This window comes from Salmo trutta, chromosome 12 (genome assembly GCF_901001165.1).
Source record: "Salmo trutta chromosome 12, fSalTru1.1, whole genome shotgun sequence".
In the NCBI taxonomy this organism is placed as follows: domain Eukaryota; kingdom Metazoa; phylum Chordata; class Actinopteri; order Salmoniformes; family Salmonidae; genus Salmo; species Salmo trutta.
In genome coordinates, this window is record NC_042968.1 from 74,764,036 (window position 1) to 74,786,010 (window position 21,975).

The window sequence follows — 21,975 nt, forward strand, 5'->3', positions numbered from 1 at the left end:
TTGCGATGAAAATTACTTTCTGACATAATTTGAAACATATAACATATGAATATGTAGCTAGCTAGACTCTTTTACTACCCATATACATGGATGAACGCTTCTCCCTCTTTGTCGTAGATGCCATGGTTGCCCTTAGTTTGAAGATGTAATCCGGAGACAGGTGTTTTATACAACAGTGTTCTCTTTTCAACTCCCTCCACATTTTTTGCAATCAAACAGCAGAATTTTCTTAATCTCCTTATACTCTGCTTCCACTGGGCATTCCACTGATTTCAAAACTCGGTCCTCTAAAAAATGCAGAGCATTAGCAGCACTTATGCAGTTCTTTGTGATATATTTTTAAAAAGCCGCTTTAGAAAAGATTACCTACATATACTGAGCAGCTCATGTTATAGACAGAAGCGTAATACATCCGAACTCATCTCTTTGCCTGTCCAGCCCATCCATTATCTCAGCCAATCAATGCCTCTTCCTGTCTTTTTCCTTGGCTAAATCAACTAGGCTTGTATTTAGATGTTTTAAACAATATTTACAGAAGGCATACAATTTTGTTTTTAAGGCACATGAAAGTTTACATGTTCAAGAAGGCATTTCTGTCAAAAAATACATTTTGAATATGTTCAAATGCCTCTCCTGTGAAGTAGTGACACGCGACATACGCATAGTTTCCTTAAACAAGTCACACATGTATCTCACAACTCCTGTGAATGTGTCAACCTCGTAAATATATAAAGAGGGGAGAGGGGGTTGTGAGATTTTGGTTTTGAGCTGCCGAACAGCTTGTGTGGAATTCAACCATGTAAATGCAGTCCCCATCAGAACCTATTTCCCATTCATTTTCCAAATTAAGGGAGTCAGGGAGTCAGTTACTGAGCAGAAGGTACTTCTGGAAAATGCCAGTCTAGACATTTCAAGGAGACATTTAGCTTCTAGTGGATTCCCTATGTGGGACCTTGTTATGACAATTGATATGGAGATGAAATAACATAATAATCTCAGTATAATAAGGAATCACGCTGATATGGATTGGAATGGTGAATAGAGAAGCAATATTGAATTGATGAGTTAAGTCAGACTTAGTTTTAATTTTTGCGATAACTGAATTCTCAACATTGCCATAAGATCAGAGAAAATCTGAAAATAGGACATAACTGATACACTAACCACCCACACACTGCCACGGTGCATGAGTCTGAAAAAACCATGCCCCTGATCTCCATATCTGGAAGACAGCCTAATGCTACTTTTAACAAGCACACTGTCCGCTGTGCTGACTGTCATATTCCTCTGCCCTCCTCTGAAGTCTATTCATTTGGAGCGCGACCCATCTTTTATATTCCTGTAGAGCTCCTCTCCCCACACCATCTCACCCTTCTGCTTACAGCAGCACTTCACTACTGGCATGCACAGGCCCAATTACCAGCCTAATCATACAGCCACCACCTCAAGGTGCCAACACAAATTACTCGACACAAAAAAGGTGCTATCTGTCCCTATAGAAGAACCTGTTGTAGAATTACAATATTATGTTAATTGTCACACCCTGATCTGTTTCACCTGTCTTTGTGCTTGTCTCCACCCCCTCCAGGTGTCAGCCATCTTTCCCATTATCCCCAGTGTATTTATACCTGTGTTCTCTATTTGTCTTTTGCCAGTTTGTTTTGTTTCATCAAGCCTACCAGCGTTTTTTCCCATGCTCCTGTCTTTCTCTAGTTCCTGTTTTCCTGGTTTTGGCCATTCAGCCTGCCTGCCATTCTGTACCTTGTCACACCACCCTGGATTACTGACCTCTGCCTGCCCTGACCCTGAGCCTGTCTGTCATTCAGTACCTATCGGATTCTGCTCTGGATTACTGACCTCTGCATGCCCTTGACCTGTCGTTTGCCTGCACCCCTGTTTTTGTAATAAGCTTTTTTTACTTCGAAACTGTCTGTATCTGGGTCTTCTCCTGAACCTTGACAGTTAATCACATTACTATTATATTAGTACTTTCACAATGTGTGTTCTTCTGAGTTGGGCCACGGAAGCTTGAGCTGACAGTTGATTTATGATGCCTTGGTGATAAAACAAGCCACATTCCATTCATGTGAGGGAGATGGCTCCGGTCTGACTGAGCCTGCATTTCATAGACTGAATTGGTGTTCGTGTACTGAGGTACCAGGGAGGAGATGGCTTGGGTATGGATAAATGATGAGGAACCTCATCTTGGGGGCCAAACCCTGGTTTTCCTTATAATGAGAACAGTCTACACAGCAGATACTGTCTGGTGTGAATTATTCATTTCTTTCATGCAAATCCTAACCTTTTGGCCCATTCCACACATCTGTTCTTTGTCATGTATTCAGAAGGATGTGTCTTTGCTATAAAGAGCTGTAACTCAGTTCTGCTTTTCTGAGTTCTCAGTGATTACCTCCAGGGTGGTTGCTGACCTACTCCATTACTGCAGTAATTAAATAATAAAGTTAAATTGTTTTGAAGAAATCTTAAAGTCTCTCCTTTGATTAGAATAATTATGATGAAAAGCCCTTTATAGAACCCCTTTTTCTTCTAGGGAGAACCCTTTTGTTTCCAGGTAAAAAAACGTTTTCGGTTTCATGTAGGACCCTTTCCACAGAGGGTTCTACATGAAACCCAAAATTGGTTCTACGTGGATGCAAAAAGTTTTCTCCCTGGAACCAAAAAGTGTTCTACTATGGGGACAACCGAAGAAACCTTTTGGAACCCTTTTATCTAACAGTTTATATTTTTAGGGATAGGCGGCAGTATTGAGAAGTTGGGATGACTGAGGTGCCCAAAGTAAACTGCCTGTTACTCAGGCCCAGAAGCTAGGATATGCATATCGATAATGGTAGATTTGGATAGAAAACACTCTAAAGTTTCCAAAACTGTTCAAATAATGTCTGTGAGTATAACAGAACTGATATGGCAGGCAAAAACCTGAGGAAAATCCATCCAGGAAGTGGGATAGTTTTGCTGTGGGTACTTTTCAATTGAATGCCTATACAGTATGTAATGGGTCAGGACCCAGATTGCAGTTCCTATGGCTTCCACTAGATGTCAACAGTCTTTAGACATTGTTTCAGGTTTGTATTCTGAAAAATGAGGAAGAATGAGACCATTTTGTAAGTGGACTGTAGAATGAAGCAGAGCTGGTTTGCGCATGTGACCGATTGCGCACCCTTTGTTGTTTTTCCTTTCTATTGAATACGCTATTGTCCGGTTGAAATATTATCGATTATTTAGACAATAGACAACCTGTGGATTAATTATAAACATCGTTTGACATGTTTCGACGAAATTTACCGGTACTATTAGAATGTATTCGTCTGCATGTTGTGACCACCTTTGAGCCCGTGGATTACTGAATAAAACGCGCCAACAAAACTGAGTTTTTGGTACATAGAGAGGGACTTTATCGAACAAAACAAACATTTATTGTGTAACAGGCACTCTTGTGACTGCAACCAGATGAAGATCATCAAAGTTAAGTGATTCATTTTATCGCTATTTCTGACTTTTGTGACTCCTCTACTTGGCTTCAAAATGTTTGTATGCTTTTGTAAGTGGGTCGCTGTCCTCAGATAATCGCACGTTATGCTTTCGCCTTAAAGCCTTTTTGAAATCTGACACAGCAGCTGGATTAACAAGAAGTTAATCCTTAAATCGATGTATGACACTTGTATTTTTTATGAATGTTTATTATGACTATTTCTGTACTTTGAATTTCGTGCTCTGCAATTTCACCGGATGTTGTCGAGGTTGGTTGCTAGCGGAACGCCTGCGCCAGAAAGGTTAAAGGATGTGTGAAGCATCTCTCTTATTCTGAATATTAGGGCTCAGTTATACATTTAGAAGCTTGACTAAAAGGTTGTTCTTCATGCAATTTAAATTATTATTGATTCCATTTCCTGTAGACTGGAACATTTTCTGTGTGTGATTACATGGAAAAGTAATAATTCTACACTTAGAAAAAAAGGTGCTAAGCAGAACCATATAGGGTTCTTCGGTTTGTCCCTACAAGGGAACTCATTTTGTTTTTTCATAGAACCACCTGTAAATGTTTTTTTACGAGAACCGTCTAGAAATGGTTCTACCAAGAGCCATTTTATCTTTATGGGGTTTTTCCTAGAACCCTCCATGAACGGTTCTACCAGCCTTAGTAGTGATACAGTTCATATATTATAAGGCCTTTATTTATTATACACCTTAGTCAAATACATTTAAAGAATAGTTTTTCACAATTCCTGACATTTAGTCCTAGTAAAAAGTCACTGAATCAGGTCGGATAGGATCACCAATTTATTTTAAAAATGTGAAATGTCAGAATAATAGTAGAGAGAATGAATTATTTCAGCTTTTATTTCTTTCCTCACATTCCCAGTGGGTCAGAAGTTTACATACACACAATTAGTATTTGGTAGCGTTGCTTTTAAATATTTTTATTTGGTCAAAAGTTTCGGGTAGTCTTCCACAAGCTTCCCGCAATAAATTGCAGCCCATTCCTCCTGACAGAGCTGGTGCAAGTGAATCAGGTTTGCAGGCCTCCTTGCTCGCACATGCTTTTTCAGTTCTGCCAACAAATTTTCCATAGGATTCAGGTCAGGGCTTTGTGATGGCCACTTCCTGACGGATGTCTTGAGATGTTGCTTCAATATATCCACATAATGTTCCATCCTCATGATGCCATCTATTTTGTGAAGTCCACCAGTCCCTCCTGCAGCAAAGCACCACCACAAAATGATGCTGCCACCCCCGTGCTTTACGGTTGGGATGGTGTTCTACGGCTTACAAGCCTCACCCTTTTCCCTCCAAACATAACAATGGTCATTACGGCCAAACAGTTATATTTTTGTTTCATCAGACCAGAGGACATTTCTCCAAAAAGTACGATCTTTGTCCCCATGTGCAGTTGCAAACCGTAGTCTGGATTTTTTTATGGCGGTTTTGGAGCAGTGGCTTCTTCCTTGCTGAGCGGCCTTTCAGGTTTTGTCGATATAAGACTCGTTTTACTGTGGATATAGATACTTCGTACCGCTTTCCTCCAGCATCTTCACAAGGTCCGTTGCTGTTGTTCTGGGATTGATTTGCACTTTTCTCACCAAAATACATTAATCTCTAGGAGATAGAATGTGTCTCCTTCCTGAGCGCTATGACGGCTGTGTGGTCCCATGGTGTTTATACTTGTGTACTATTGTTTGTACAGATGAACGTGGTACCTTCAGGCATTTGGAAATTGCTCCTAAGGATGAACCAGACTTGTGGAGGTCTCCAATTTTTTTTCTGAGGTCTTGGCATATTTATTTAGATTTTCACATGATGTCAAGCAAAGAGGCACTGAGTTTGAAGGTAGGCCTTGAAATATATCTACAAATATATCCAATTGACTCAAATCATGTCAATTAGCCTATTAGAAGCTTCTAAACCCATGACATAATTTTCAGAAATTTTCCAAGCTGTTTAAATGCACAGTCAACTTAGTGTATGTAAACTTCTGACCCACTGGAATTGTGATACAGTGAATTATAAGTGAAATAATCTTTCCGTAAACAATTGTTGGAAACATTACTTGTGTCATGCACAAAGTAGATGTCCTAACCAACTTGCCGAAACTATAGTTTGTTTACAAGAAATTTGCGGTGTTTGAAAAAGAGTTTTAATGACTCCAACTTAGGTGTATGTAAACTTCCGACTTCAACTGTATGGAGACTGTTTCGTGCCAAAAATAAAAGGTTAATGACATGTATCTTACATCTCTCATATATAGGACAGGCACTTTCCTTTAGATTTTTGTGGGGGACTATTTGTTTTTCCATGTAGTGAATATGTTATTCAATGCGTTTGTACAGGCTAATAGCAGTAAGGCCAAATTACATTTTTCATAAAATATTTTTTTAATATATTTTTTTGATACTTCAAGGGGTCTTAAAATTCTAAATCAAAAACCTTCTTGAAAAAATTCTATATAGGTTAGTAGAAGCACCCCTCCCCCAGCTTAGACAGGGCTTAGTCTGCAGAGGGTTTGAAATTTATCAGATTTACTCAAACTCCGGATGTTAAAGTTGAACACTAATGCTCAAGCACTATTTAAAAGAAGAAGAAAAATGTAATTAAAAAGTTTATTCAGATTCAGAAGGGTTCTTTGTTCTGCCTTTCAAAGAATCTTTCTTGCCTTCTAAATAATCATTTTTGGTTAAAAAATGTTTTATTAGGATGTTAAAAAAGGTTCTAGGTGGAACCCTATCTGGCGGGGGCTTAAGAACTGTTTTGGAACTTTTTTTGTAAGAGTCTATAGGCTATTCGTAAAACTATTCCCTTTCCTCATCATCTTTTGCTACTTTCCACTGCGTGTTGTCATGTTTTTGAGGCCTGTACATAACCAGACAGACATATGGTACATCACTTATCTAAGGCTGCGTTTAGAAAGGCAACCCAATTCTGATTTTTTGTTTCACTAATTGGTCTTTTGACCAATCGGATCAGCTCTGAAAAATATCTGATGTGAATTGTCAAAAGACCAATTAGTGGGGGAAAAAATAAAATTGGGATAGACGTGGTGTAAACGTACCTTAATGGTTTTCCTAATGGTTCTCATAGGCATGAGGCCCAAGTGTTGGCATAATGTGCCATTGGAATGTCTGCAGATTACAGAGAACCATTTGGCCTCAAGGGTCTCATATGCTACCCGTTACCATGTGTCTACCTCAATCATCTGGGCCCTCAGGGAACTGTAGGACCTGAAATGGCCCACCTATTTTCCATAAGCGGATTTATGTACAGTATTAAGAAGCAAATACATTGAATAGAAAGCAGTACACCAGTGCACACGGCTGAACAAGGGGACTTACTTCAATGGGCTAATATTCAATCATTTCCTGTCATTTTGATAAGTTTGGAAAAACACTGCTGTAATAGCTTTTTCAACATGTTCCTTCACACTGTTTGCACAAGCAATCTCTGGAATGAATAGAATAACGAACACAGCTGTTCTGTCTCTGTGTTGTGTTTGGGATTTTCAATTAGAATTGCAAACATTATTATTTACTATGACTAATGACTTAGCGTAGATACGTACCATACTTTAGGAAAAATAGAGCCATCAAAGACAGAACAAATATCAGACATAACATACTGTATACTCTGGTGTAAGGCCTTGGGGAGGAATTTCATTCTGATCTCCATGGGAACAGCTAGAGGGTGATATTAGCTTTAGCTTGGTTTTGACCCATGGTTTAATGCAAAAAATGAATGAGAAAAAATCCAATTAAAACTTGCTGAAGGTCTGTAGTCTTGCAATAGTAACCTTCTCCTGGGGAAAAAAAAGGAGCGACTATATGAGGCAATTAAATATTTTCCCCATAAAATTAACATAAGTTCACACCCTCAAACATGTCCTTTTCTACGTTAACTAGAAGACCATTTTGTAAAAACGCCAATAAGTTTGTAAAAAACTCAGTTTCCATTTTTTTATTGAATAGTATCCTCTGTGCAAGAAAATATGTAATTAAAGTTTAATACAGAATTTGAATAGTAAAGTTGTGTGGATTTATGACTCAGTCTCTGCATGAGTTTCAGTAAAACTGGGACTGGTTTTCCATGGCACTATATAAATCAGGAAGGATTTGCCAAGCCTTGAGGACTCAGGTTAAGAACTCCTGTCCATCCATCACCCTTACTGACAACACAGAGGACATGACGTCGCAGTACTGGAGCTGCGAGAACTTAAGCCCTCTTAACACAGAGCATTGGGAGAACTCTTGTGAAGTTATAGTCCCAGGCTTGTTATCTAATTTATCTCCCTATGCAATATATGATAACAGTTCCACTGTTTTGAGACAAGAAACACACAAATGTTGAGGTTTGTGTACTAGTGCATGTAATGTAGCTCAAAGCTTAGCTTAAAGGGCCATTGCAGTTAATTATTTGGCCATTTGTCATTAAAGGGCCATTTGTCATAAGAAACTAGCTCCCTGGTATACAGAAAATACACGAGCTCTGAAGCAAGCTTCCAGAAAATTGGAACGGAAATGGCGCCACACCAAACTGGAAGTCTTCCGACTAGCTTGGAAAGACAGTACCGTGCAGTATCGAAGAGCCCTCACTGCTGCTCAATCATCCTATTTTTCCAACTTAATTGAGGAAAATAAGAACAATCTGAAATTTATTTTTGATACTGTCGCAAAGCTAACTAAAAAGCAACATTCCCCAAAAGAGGATGGCTTTCACTTCAGCAGTAATAAATTCATGAACTTCTTTGAGGAAAAGATCATGATCATCAGAAAGCAAATTACGGACTCCTCTTTAAGTCTGCGTATTCCTCCAAAGCTCCGTTGTCCTGAGTCTGCACAACTCTGCCAGGACCTAGGATCAAGGGAGACACTAAAGTGTTTTAGTACTATATCTCTTGACACAATGATGAAAATAATTATGGCCTCTAAACCTTCAAGCTGCATACTGGACCCTATTCCAACTAAACTACTGAAAGAGCTGCTTCCTGTGCTTGGCCCTCCTATGTTGAACATAATAAACGGTTCTCTATCCACCGGATGTGTACCAAACTCACTAAAAGTGGCAGTAATAAAGCCTCTCTTGAAAAAGCCAAACCTTGACCCAGAAAATATAAAAAACTATCGGCCTATATCGAATCTTCCATTCCTCTCAAAAATATTAGAAAAAGCTGTTGCGCAGCAACTCACTGCCTCCTGAAGACAAACAATGTATACGAAACGCTTCAGTCTGGTTTTAGACTGCACTTGTGAAGGTGGTAAATGACCTTTTAATGATGTCAGACCGAGGCTCTGCATCTGTCCTCGTGCTCCTAAATCTTAGTGCTGCTTTTGATACCATCGATCACCACATTCTTTTGGAGAGATTGGAAACCAAAATTGGTCTACACGGGCAAGTTCTGGCCTGGTTTAGATCTTATCTGTTGGAAAGATATCAGTTTGTCTCTGTGAATGGTTTGTCCTCTGACAAATCAACTGTAAATTTCGGTGTTCCTCAAGTTTCCGTTTTAGGACCACTAATGTTTTCACTATATATTTTACCTCTTGGGGATGTCATTCGAAAACATAATGTTAAATTTCACTGCTATGCGGATGACACACAGCTGTACATTTCAATGAAACATGGTGAAGCCCCAAAATTGCCCTCGCTAGAAGCCTGTGTTTCAGACATAAGGAAGTGGATGGCTGCAAACTTTCTACTTTTAAACTCGGACAAAACAGAGATGCTTGTTCTAGGTCCCAAGAAACAAAGAGATCTTCTGTTAAATCTGACAATTAATCTTGATGGTTGTACAGTCGTCTCAAATAAAACTGTGAAGGACCTCGGCGTTACTCTGGACCCTGATCTCTCTTTTGAAGAACATATCAAGACTGTTTCAAGGGCAGCTTTTTTCCATCTACGTAACATTGCAAAAATCAGAAACTTTCTGTCCACAAATGATGCAGAAAAATTAATCCATGCTTTTGTTACTTCTAGGTTGGACTACTGCAATTCTCTACTTTCCGGCTACCCGGATAAAGCACTAAATAAACTTCAGTTAGTGCTAAATATGGCTGCTAGAATCCTGACTAGAACCCAAAAATTGTATCATATTACTCCAGTGTTAGCCTCCCTACACTGGCTTCCTGTTAAAACCTCTACGGGCTAGGGGGCAGTATTGAGAATTTTGGAAAAAAATATGTGCGCATTTTTAACTGCCTCCTACACCAACTCAGAAGCTAGAATATGCATATTATTGTTTAGGTTTGGATAGAAAACACTCTGAATTTTCTAAAACAGTTTGAATGGTGTCTGTAAGTATAACAAAACTCATATTGCAGGCAAACACCTGTGAAAAATAGATTTAAAAAAATTAGAATTTTGTGACTGTACTATTTAGTGTCATTGTTTTAAAGATACCACAGTGAGAAAGGATTCAGTTCGCAACTCCTACAGCTTCCACTAGATGTCAACGATCTTTAGAAAGTTGTTGGAAGCATCTGTCATGAATACAGACCGAATTAGAAAGCTTACAAGTTGACACGTCATCACTTCATTTTTTGCGCCTGCGCATGAATCTGAGAAGAGTGCCTTTGTCATAATCGTTTATTCTAGACACTTGATAGGTTGTGTGAAAATATTACCGATGTTTACTGATGTTTCACGTTAAAAATGGACCAAAAGATTCATACTAAACAACGTTTGACATGTTTAAACAAACGTAAATAGATTATTTACTAGGTTTTCTTTAGCTTTTCGACGTGACTTTACACTGCCCACCTCATTTTGTGGGAGCCTACTGAACGCTAACTATTTGGACATAAATTATGAACTTTGTCAAAAGAAACCACATTTGTTCTGGACCTGGGATCTTTGGCAGCGCCTTCTGATGGAGATAATCAAAGGTAAGGGGATATTTAGAATGTTATTATCGATATTAGATGATGCTAATGCTAACGGTATAGCTTAGCTTAGCTTAGCATATAGCTTATTGTTGTTAGCATAGTACCCAGTTTATGCACAATGTGATTTCCCAGTAAAGTTATTTTGAGATCTGGCCATTCGGTAGCAATTACGAGATGATAATATATTATTCTTTGAATGACAATATTATAATTTACCAATGTTTTCGAATAGTAATTCCGTGATTTGTAATGCTGGATTCACTGGGTGCATTCGAGCCGAAAAAAATTCTGAATTTCACCGCGACTGTAAATGCTGTTTTTGGATATAAATATGAACTTGATGGAACTAAAAATGCATGTATTGTTTAACATAATGTCCTATGAGTGTCATCTGATGCAGATTGTCAAAGGTAAGTGCATAATTCTAGCTAGTTTTCTGTCTGTTGATGCCCTTCTTTGAATTGGCTAAACATTACACGCAGCTATTGTCAATGTACTCTCCTCACATAACCTAACTTTATGCATTCTCCGTAATGCCTCTGAAAATCGGACAGCGTGGTTAGATTTAGGAGATATATCTTTCAAATGGAGGAAAATAGTTGATTATTTGATTATTTGAAATGATTACTCTTGCAGTTTTGAATTCCCCGCCATGGTCACATGACAATGAATCCCAATACCGGGATTAGATCGGGATAAGATCCTCAACAGGTTTTAAGGCAAGGGCTGATTTCAAGGTTTTACTGCTAACCTACAAAGCATTACATGGGCTTGCTCCTACCTATCTTTACGATTTGGTCCTGCTGTACATACCTACACGTACGCTACGGTCACAAGACGCAGGCCTCCTAATTGTCCCTAGAATTTCAAAGCAAACAGCTGGAGGCAGGGCTTTCTCCTATAGAGCTCCATTTTTATGGAATAGTCTGCCTACCCATGTGAGAGATGCAGACTCGGTCTCAACCTTTAAGTCTTTACTGAAGACTCATCTCTTCGGTGGGTCCTATGATTGAGTGTAGTCTGGCCCAGGAGTGTGAAGGTGAACGGAAAGGCTCTGGAGCAACGAACCGCCCTTGCTGTCTCTGCCTGGCCAGTTCCCCTCTCTCCACTGGGATTCTCTGCCTCTAATCCTATTACAGGGGCTGAGTCACTGGCTTATTGGTGTTCTTCCATGCTGTCCCTAGGAGGGGTGCGTCACTTTAGTGGGTTGAGTCACTGACGTGGTCTTCCTGTCTGGGTTGGTACCCCCCCTTGGGTTGTGCCGTGGCGGAGATCTTTGTGGGCTATACTCGGCCTTGTCTCAGGATGGTAAGTTATTGGTTGAAGTTATCCCTCTAGTGGTGTGGGGGCTGTGCTTTGGCAAAGTGGGTGGGGTTATATCCTTCCTGTTTGGCCCTGTCCGGGGGTATCGTCGGATGGGGCCACAGTGTCTCCTGACCCCTCCTTTCTCAGCCTCCAGTATTTATGCTGCAGTAGTTTATGTGTCGGGGGGCTAGGGTCAGTCTGTTATATCTGGAGTATTTCTCCTGTCTTATCCGGTGTCCTGTGTGAATTTAAGTATGCTCTCTCTAATTCTCTCTTTCTTTCTTTCTCTCTCTCGGAGGACCTGAGCCCTAGGACCATGCCTCAGGACTACCTGACATGATGACTCCTTGCTGTCCCCAGTCCACCTGGCCATGCTGCTGCTCCAGTTTCGACTGTTCTGCCTGCGGCTATGGAACCCTGACCTGTTCACCGGATGTGCTACCTGTCCCAGACCTGCTGTTTTAAACTCTCTAGAGACAGCAGGAGCGGTAGAGATACTCTCAATGTATAGATACTCTCAATTTACTCTTGAGGTGCTGACTTGTTACACCCTCGACAACTGTGATTATTATTATTTGACCCTGCTGGTCATTTATGAACATTTGAACATCTTGTCCATGTTCTGTTATAATCTCCACCCGGCACAGCCAGAAGAGGACTGGCCACCCGTCATAGCCTGGTTCCTCTCTAGGTTTCTTCCTAGGGAGTTTTTCCAAGCCACCGTGCTTCCACACCTGCATTGCTTGCTGTTTGGGGTTTTAGGCTGGGTTTCTGTACAGCACTTTGAGATATCAGCTGATGTAAGAAGGGCTATATAAATACATTTGATTTGATTTGAATTTGATTTGAATTCTATTTTACACTGTGAAAAAAAAATGCTGGAATTTCAGCCTGTTCAGGTGGGATGGAGTTCTTGCCCGACACATAATGTCACAAGGCGATCCGATTATAAAATTAATGACTGTTCATCTTAATGGCATATACTGTATCATCTTACACTGCTGCTGGTCCGGCCCGGTCATATTGACATTCCATTCCTCTTGACAGCGTGCAGTTGTGACTCGTTTCAGGAAACTAGGCATATGTCGCATGTCACTACTTCACAGGAGAGGCATTTGAACATATACATTTTTTAAAATCAAAATCCGTTTTTTGGCAGAAATGTCTTCTGGAACATGTGCCTTAAAAACAAATGTTATGGCATCTGTAAATAAGTACACAATTGTTAAATTACGAGCCTACTTGGTTTAGCCACGGAAAGAGACAGGAACCTTCCCGCTAGCCATGATTGGCTGAGATAATGGATGGGCTGGACATGTCGAGAGATGAGTTCAGATTGGTCTGTCTTGTAGCACACTTCTGTCTATAACATGAGCTGCTTAGTATGTGTAGGTAATCCTTTCTAAAGCGGCTTTTTAAAAGATATCATGAAGAACTGCACAAGTGTCGCTAAGGCTCTCTACTTTCTGGAGGACCAAGTTTTGAAATCAGTGGAACAGTGGAAGCAGAGCATGATAGCTAAGGAGAAAATTCTGGTGTTTCATTGCAAATGTGGAGGGAGTTGAAAAGAGAACACACAGAACAAGGCTGTTGTATAAAACACCTGTCTGGATTAAAACTTCAAACTAAGGGCAACCATGGCATCCGGTACATGGCAAGCGTTCATCCATGTATACGGGTAAGAGAGTCTAGCTAGCTACATTTTCAGATGTAATACGTTTCTAATTTTGTCAGAAAGTCATTTTTATTGCAAGTTAAAGCATACTGTTAGCTTGCTAGCATTAGCTGACTGGCTCACTAGCTAATGTTACATTTATGATCTGTGTAATGTTATTCGTATCTCAGAGCCATTTGCATTGCTAGTTATAGCCTAATGTTAACTAGCTAGCTAACGTTGAACCTAGCTAGTTGCTTAGCTTTAGCTACCTGTAGATTCATGCAGGGTAGTAACGTTACGATTTGGGATTATGGTTAATTGTTTAGCTAGCTAGCTACATGTCTAAACAAAAGACTCCAATATGCAAGCAACCATTTCACTGTACTGTTTACACCTTCTAACAAGCTAAAAATGAATAAAAAATGTTTTAGAAAGTTCCTTTTAGCTGCTTGGTTTGCAAGATTGACATACAGTATATCCTTCTTTAAAGCAGTGAGCAAAAGCACAATAAATTGTATAGTCGCTGCTTGCAAGGTATCAAATGTTTCTTTGCACTGTCTTCCATCTGAACAATCACTTAGTCTGATTTGGCCAGAGAAGTTATCTTCGCTTTAGACTTCATTGTAGGCTATATACAAACGTGGATTAGCCAGCAGCTTGATCCTCCATCCTATCCGTATTGTAGCCGGCAGCAGCCGTAACCCTTCAAGACTTAAGTGCCTAGATAGATATTCTTCTATTATTAAAAGTCAAGGTCATGCTATTCAGGGGTTGCACATTTCGTTTTGAACGTTATTTCAAAGACTGCTGCCTGACTGTATGTTCTACTCTCGATTGACATTGATGAAGATTTAAAACGTGGTATAACTTTAGCTAGCTAGCTAAGATTGAGGGGGCTGCACTGAATTTTAGTAAGCTAACGTGAGCATTGCTAGTAATTTTTTACAAACTTGTCAAGATAGTGGCAAAGACATCATAATGATGGCACAGTTATTTGCCTAATTTAGCAATGTCATGGTATTTCCATGTCACTATAGTGTAATTTAGAGTAAACTTTCATTAGCTAGTAGCATAGCTGGTTAGCTAGCTAGTAGCTATATATGTTTTAGCAGCCACAGCATCTGATGAAAAGTTCATTTTCAATTGCAGTCACTTAGTTATAACTTGTTCACTATTTACGTAAATATCCAACCTAATATTGAATGGGGGCTACCCAACCATCTTGTACAGACAAATTTTTTCCAATTTTTCACATTTTCTAAATAATTGTTTTAATGTCACCACAGTCAAAACGTGTTGTGTAAGAGGGCAGTGAATTTGTGATTTAGATGTATTGCATCTCATATTTTGTTTGTCTGTCTGTCTGTGTGGTGTATTTTAAATGACTGAACGATCACTGACACTTAACTCCCGTGGACGTCAGGGGGGTCTCTCTGTTCCCTCGTTTGACAAGGAAGAATTTATCCTAGACTCACAGCGCAGTAAGCCTCTGCCGGCAGTTTACCCTCGGATACGTTAATCCCATCTGGGGTGCCAAATTGTGGTGGATATTATAAACAACTGAGCGATCGCTGACCCTCAACTTCTGTGGACGTCAGACGGGTCTCTCCATTCCCTTGTTTGACGAGAAGGAATATAGACTGTCTACACTGCGCTGTGTATCGGTTATTTTCTTTGAGCACAGAAATAAAGAATCTTCGTTTGACTTGGACTCTAGCAAATCCTTATTTTATAATATCCACCACACTGTCCATTTCTTTCAGCAGACCAGATCCACACTCAAAGTTGGTCTCTCCCACCTACCACGTATGCAACATTGGGATCATCCTGGATTCCACCCTCTTTTTCGACCACCATGTTCGACAGACTGACAAAACCTTATTCTTCCACTTGCAAATCTCCAGAGTAAAAAAAATGAAGATGTTTTATTGTCATATACACCAGGTAGGTGCAGTGAAATGTGACAGTAGTACGGCACCCCTGGAGCAAATTAGAGGTAGCCCTTTCCTGCAGACAAATTACCTAGTGGTGTCATGGGTGGAATGCTCATATTTTTCATAATTTCATAATTAATAAACATTATTTTTAAAACAGCCGAAAATCTGCTGTTTCTATGTCAAATGGTTTTGTTATATTTAAGTCTTCTGTGATGTATATAAAGTGTAATATTGGGATGCAAACTCAAAATGTAACACATTTCAACTTTATATTTGACTTGGTGTCACGACTCCCGCCGAAGTCGGCCCCTCTCCTTGTTCGGGCAGCGTTTGGCGGTCGACGTCACCGGCTTACTAGTTGCCACCGATCGATGTTTCACTGTTTGTTTGGTTTTGTCTTTATTGTGTACACCTGTTTTTGATTTCCCTAATTATGTTCATTATTTAACCCTCTGCGTTTCCTGTTTGTCTTGTTGGTGATTGTTTCCTGTTTTGTGTTGTTGGAGGGGTTGTTTCCCCAATTCTGTATTTTTGGATTTGGAAGAAGTTTTATTATGAATTTTAGGAAACACTTATTTGTTTACAATCATTCCATGTGTCCTGCGCCTGACTCCGACACTTCTTCTAACTAGTGCATTAAAGAATCACCGACCACCTAATGGAGTCAGCAGGAGCAGCTAGCCCTCCTATTCCGCTAAAGGAGCGCGTCCAGCAGCACGCGATAATATTACAGAGTCTCGGGACAGCAATGGATCGCGTGATGCAGACTATGGAGAGAATTGAAAGAAGAGGAGTTCCCTTCAACCCAGCTATTCCAGCACCTCATCATACACCCATACCCACCCATCCATCGTCAGTATCCAGTAGGATTCGGCTCTCGCTCCCGGGAGCGTATGACGGAACAGCTGCCGGGTGCCAGGGGTTCCTACTCCAGCTCTACCTGGCGGCTGTCCAGCCGGCACCCTCGGGACGCGAGAGAATGAGTGCCCTCATCTCCTGTCTGAGTGGTAAAGCCCTGTAGTGGGCCAACGCCATCTGGGGAGAGGAAGACCCGACTCTGGATAATTACGAGGACTTCTCCCGCCGCTTTCGGGCAGTATTTGATCATCCACCAGAAGGAAGAGCGGCGGGAGAGCGCTTGTTACATTTAAGACAAGGGATGAGGAGCGCTCAGGAGTTTGTGCTGGACTTTAGAACTCTGGCGGCGGGTGCGGGATGGAATGAGCGGGCCCTGATCGACCACTACAGGTGTAGTGTGCGAGAGGACATTCGTATGGAGCTAGCCTGCAGGGACACCACCCTCCACCTGGATCAGCTGGTGGACTTATCGATCCAGCTGGATAACCTGCTGGCCTCCCGCGGACGTCCGGATCGGGGTCCGTTGGTTCCATCCCCCAGCCCCTTAGACCCAACCCCTATGGAGTTGGGAGGGGCTGGTACTAGGGAGACTGGAGAGGGAACCATTCCATGCACTAGAGGTGACCGCAGAGGGCACACTGCTGGTCGGTGCTGGGGAGGTTTTCCAGGTAGTTGAGGTGGCAGGCGGAACACTGGTGGTTCATCTCAGGTGAGTAGGCACACGACTCACCCAGACCCCCCTGTTGCTCACATGTGGTTATCTATAGGATTTCCGGGATTTTCCCCGCATTCCCAGCATAAGGCGCTAGTAGATTCAGGCGCAGCTGGGAACTTTATTGATCGGTCCTTGGCCCATAGATTAGGGATTCCTATTGTTCCCGTTGATGTTCCCTTCCCTGTACATGCCCTAGATAGTCGTCCTTTGGGGTCTGGGCTGATTAGGGAGGTCACAGCTCCCATTGCTATGGTAACGCAGGGGGGTCATGAGGAGAGGATTAGTCTCTTTCCGATTGACGCTCCTGCGTTTCCCGTTGTGTTGGGTCTTCCCTGGTTGGCTTCCCATGATCCTATTATTTCGTGGCAACAGAGGGTTCTCAAGGGATGGTCCTGTCAGTGTTCAGGAAGTTGTTTAGGTGTTTCCGTAGGTGCCACTACGGTGGAAAGTCCAAACCAGGTTTCCACCATGCACATTCCCCCCAAATATGCCGATTTGGCAATCACCTTCTGTAAAAAGAAGGCGACTCAATTACCACCCCATCGACCGGGGGATTGTGCGATAAATCTCCTGGAGGGCGCTGCACTTCGCAGGAGTCACGTGTATCCTCTGTCACAGGAGGAGACGGCGGCTATGGAGACATATGTCGCTGAATCTCTGGGACAGGGATACATTCGGCCCTCCATTTCACCTGTCTCCTCGAGTTTCTTTTTTGTGAAGAAAAAGGATGGTGGTTTACGCCCGTGCATTGACTATAGAGGTTTGAACCAGATCACGGTAAAATACAGTTACCCGCTGCCTCTTATCGCCAGTATGACAGAGTCATTGCTCAGGGCGCGCTTCTTCACAAAATTGGACCTCAGGAGCGCATACAACCTGGTGCGTATCAAGGGAGGGGATGAGTGGAAAACGGCATTTAGCACCACTTCTGGGCACTATGAGTACCTCGTCATGCCGTATGGGTTAATGAATGCTCCATCCGTTTTCCAATCATTTGTGGATGAGATCTTCAGGGACCTGCACGGGCAGGGTGTAGTGGTGTATATAGATGACATTCTAATATACTCCACTACCCGCGCCGAGCATGTGTCCCTGGTGCGCAGGGTGCTTGGTCGACTGTTGGAGCATGACCTTTACGTCAAGGCGGAGAAATGTCTGTTCTTTCAACAGTCTGTCTCCTTCCTTGGGTACTGTTTGTCTGTGTCAGGGGTGGAGATGGAGACTGACCGCATTTCAGCCGTGCGTAATTGGCCGACTCCAACCACGGTAAAGGAGGTGCAGCGGTTTTTAGGGTTTGCCAACTACTACCGGAGGTTTATCTGGGGTTTTGGCCAGGTGGCGGCTCCCATTACCTCCTTACTGAAGGGGGGACCGGTGCGATTGCGGTGGTCGGCTGGGGCGGACAGAGTTTTGGTAACCTGAAGGCTCTGTTTACCACGGCTCCAGTGCTGGCGCATCCTGATCCCTTCTTAGCGTTCATAGTTGAGGTGGACGCATCCGAGGCTGGAATAGGGGCTGTGCTATCTCAGCGCTCGGGTAAGCCACCAAAACTCCGCCCCTGTGCTTTCTTTTCGAAGAAGCTCAGCCCGGCGGAGCGAAACTATGATGTGGGGGATAGGGAGTTGTTAGCTGTTGTCGGGGCTCTGAAAGCGTGGAGACATTGGCTTGAGGGGGCTAGACACCCTTTCCTCATTTGGACTGACCACCGAAATCTGGAGTATATTCGGGCAGCGAGGAGTCTGAACCCTCGCCAGGCTAGGTGGGCTATGTTTTTCACACGCTTTGTTTTCACTCTTTCCTACAAACCAGGTTCCCAGAACGTCAAGGCAGACGCACTGTCCCGGCTGTATGATACAGAGGAGCGGTCCACAGAGCCCACTCCCATAATTCCAGCTTCATGCCTGGTGGCACCGGTGGTATGGGAGGTGGACGCGGACATCAAACGGGCGTCACGTGCAGAACCCACTCCCTCCTAGTGTCCCATTGGACGCGTGTACGTGCCGTTTGATGTTCGCGATCGTTTGATCTGTTGGGCCCACACATCACCCTCCTCTGGTCATCCTGGTATCGATCGGACGGTGCGCTGCCTTACTGGGAAGTACTCGTGGCCCACGTTAGCCAAGGACGTGAGGGTTTATGCCTCCTCCTGTTCGGTATGCGCACAGTGCAAGGCACCTAGACATCTGCCCAGAGGGAAATTACAACCCCTTCCCATTCCGCAACGACCGTGGTCACACCTATCGGTGGATTTTGTGACGGATCTCCCCCCGTCACGGGGTAACACCACGATCCTGGTCGTTGTGGATCGGTTTTCTAAGTCCTGCCGTCTCCTTCCTTTGCCCGGTCTCCCTACGGCTCTACAGACTGCGGAAGCCCTGTTCACCCATGTATTCCGACACTACGGGGTGCCTGAGGATATAGTGTCTGATCGGGGTCCCCAATTTACGTCTAGAGTCTGGAGGGTGTTTATGGAATGCCTGGGGGTCTTGGTAAGCCTTACCTCAGGGTTCCACCCCGAAAGTAACGGGCAGGTGGAAAGAGTCAACCAAGAGGTTGGTAGGTTTCTGCGGTCCTATTGCCAGGACCGGCCGGGAGAGTGGGCATCATTTATCCCCTGGGCAGAGATGGCCCAAAATTCCCTACGCCACTCCTCCACTAACCTTACCCCTTTTCAGTGTGTGCTAGGGTATCAGCCGGTCCTGGCACCATGGCATCAGAGCCAGATCAAGGCTCCTGCGGTGGATGAATGGTTTCGGCACTCAGAGGAGACATGGAACGCGGCCCATGTACGTCTTCAACGAGCCATCATGCGGCAAAAGGCGAGTGCCGACAGCCACCGCAGTGAGGCCCCGGTTTATGCACCGGGGGATCGGGTCTGGCTCTCGACCCGAAACCTGCCCCTTCACCTGCCCTGCCGGAAGCTGGGTCCGCGGTTTGTGGGGCCATTTAAAGTCCTGAGGAGATTGAACGAGGTTTGTTATAGGTTACAACTCCCCCTCGTTCCATGTGTCTCTCCTCTGGCCGGTGGTGGCAGGTCCGCTCCAGCAGTCGGAGGTGCGGGAGTTTCCTCCACCCCCTCTGGACATCGAGGGGGCCCCGGCGTATACAGTACGAGCCCTTATGGACTCTAGACGTCGGGCGGGGGGCCTTCAGTACCTCGTGGAGTGGGAGGGGTACGGCCCGGATAAGCGAAGCTGGGTACTGGCGGAAGACATCCTGGACCCATCATTAATCCAGGATTTTCACTGCTTCCGTCCGGATCGCCCTGCTCCCCGTCCTCCGGGTCGTCCCCGAGGCCGGTTGTCGGCGCGCTGCTGGAGCCGCGCGTCAGGAGGAGGGTACTGTCATGACTCACGCCGAAGTCGGCCCCTCTCCTTGTTCGGGCGGCGTTCGGCGGTCGACGTCACCGGCTTACTAGTTGCCACCGATCGATGTTTCACTGTTCGTTTGGTTTTGTCTTTATTGTGTACACCTGTTTTTGATTTCCCTAATTATGTTCATTATTTAACCCTCTGCGTTTCCTGTTTGTCTTGTCGGTGATTGTTTCCTGTTTTGTGTTGTTGGAGGGGTTGTTTCCCCAATTCTGTATTTTTGGATTTGGAAGAAGTTTTATTATGAATTTTAGTAAACACGTATTTGTTTACACTCATTCCATGTGTCCTGCGCCTGACTCCGACACTTCTTCTAACTAGTGCATTACACTTGGTATAGATATAGTATTGACTTTTGTTTCAAAGTAGATTTGTTTAAGACTACCAAGAAACAATCTGTGTGACCCTAATTTAGCCCATTGCAGTAAAATGTTATGTGCCTTATTCAAGGGTATTTTGACAGAAGCATGACTTCTCACCCACACCAAGTCCTGGCGGCACATAACCACTGTCCTACTACATTTCTCAGAGAGTGTAGTGGTTAAACAGTACAACTGTAAGTCACTTTGGATAAAAGTGTCTGCTAAATGGCATATATTATATTATTATTATTATATATTTTAAACATACCCTATAACCAATTAGTAAGAATTGTCAATGGGTATGGGCTATATCTACAGTTGAAATCGGAAGTTTACATACACCTTAGCCAAATACATTTAAACTCGGTTTTTCACAATTCCTGACATTTAATCCAAATGAAAATTCCCTTTCTTAGGTCAGATAGGATCACAACTTTATTTTAAGAATGTGAAATGTCCGAATAATAGTAGAGAGAATGATTTATTTCAGCTTTTATTTCTTTCATCACATTCCCAGTGGGTCAGAAGTTTACATACACTCAATTAGTATTTGGTAGAATTGCCTTTAAATGATTTAACTTGGGTCAAACGTTTCGGGCAGCTTTCCACAAGCTTCCCACAATAAGTTGGGTGAATTTTGGCCCATTCCCCCTGACAGAGCTGGTGCAACTGAGTCAGGTTTGCAGGCTTCCTTGCTCGCACACGCTTTTTCAGTTCTGCCCACAAATTTTCCATAGGATGGAGGTCAGGGCTTTGTGATGGCCACCTCAATACCTTGACTTTGTTGTCCTTAAGCCATTTTGCCACAACTTTGGAAGTATGCTTAGGGTCATTGTCCATTTGGAAGACCCATTTGCGACCAAGCTTTAACTTCCTGACTGATGTCTTGAGACTGATGTCTTCACTATATCCACATAATTTTCCATCCTCATGATTCCATCTATTTTGTGAAGTGCACCAATCCCTCCTGCAGCAAAGCACCCCCACAACATTATGCTGCCACCTCCGTGCTTCACGGTTGGGATGGTGTTCTTCGGCTTGCAAGCGTACCCCTTTTCCCTCCAAATATAACAATGGTCATTATAGCCAAACAGTTCTATTTTTGTTTCCTCAGACCAGATGACATTTCTCCAAAAAGTACTTTCTTTGTCCCCATGTGCAGTTGCAAACCGTAGTCTGGCTTTTTTATGCCGGTTTTGGAGCAGTGGCTTCTTCCTTGCTGAGCGGCCTTTCAGGTTATGTCGATATAGGACTTGTTTTACTGTGGATATAGATAATATTGTACCTGTTTCCTCCAGCATCTTCACAAGGTCCTTTGCTGTTGTTCTGGTATTGATTTGCACTTTTCGCACCAAAGTACATTCATCTCTAGGAGATAGAAT